We start from the raw sequence: 558 nt of genomic DNA on the forward strand, positions 1-558 counted from the left end.
AACATAGATTTTCTGTTACATTGCGCAGACCTCATTAGTTTTACACTCAAATCTGTTCATATTAATTTTCTGATTTGCATAATTAGTTTTCAGCTAAGTAATTTCGAATTATATTTAATGTGTCTCCAATACTCTCAGCACATGGGAGTTCTTTCTAAGCTTTCTTTCATTTTCAGTGTTGTTTTTAGATATTGTATTTTCAAGAATACATTGGACTTCCGTGAAACCGCTGTTCGTGTAGCACACATCCGAGTTTTCGTTCGAAGAAACTATGAAAAATTCGAATGCGCATGCGCACCAGGTACGTACAACAGCAATCATCGCACATGTGTATTATTGGTTTTGATTTTTCAGATTTCAGGGGGCTTGGTTGTTCAGTCGGATGGAATATTACCAGCACAGTTGCGATTTTAAGGAGAAGTTTAATTTTAACCCTCGGAATGCTGTTTATCCGAGTCCGTTATTGAAAAACTTGCAGATAAACGGCTTTACCCCAAGCGGTTAGTGCTTATCCGCCTTGCGAGCTTAAATTTAAAGAAAGACAAATCACACAATATA

The sequence above is a fragment of the Saccoglossus kowalevskii genome, chromosome 15 (genome assembly GCF_978046115.1).
Source record: "Saccoglossus kowalevskii chromosome 15, keSacKowa6.1, whole genome shotgun sequence".
NCBI classification, from domain to species: domain Eukaryota; kingdom Metazoa; phylum Hemichordata; class Enteropneusta; family Harrimaniidae; genus Saccoglossus; species Saccoglossus kowalevskii.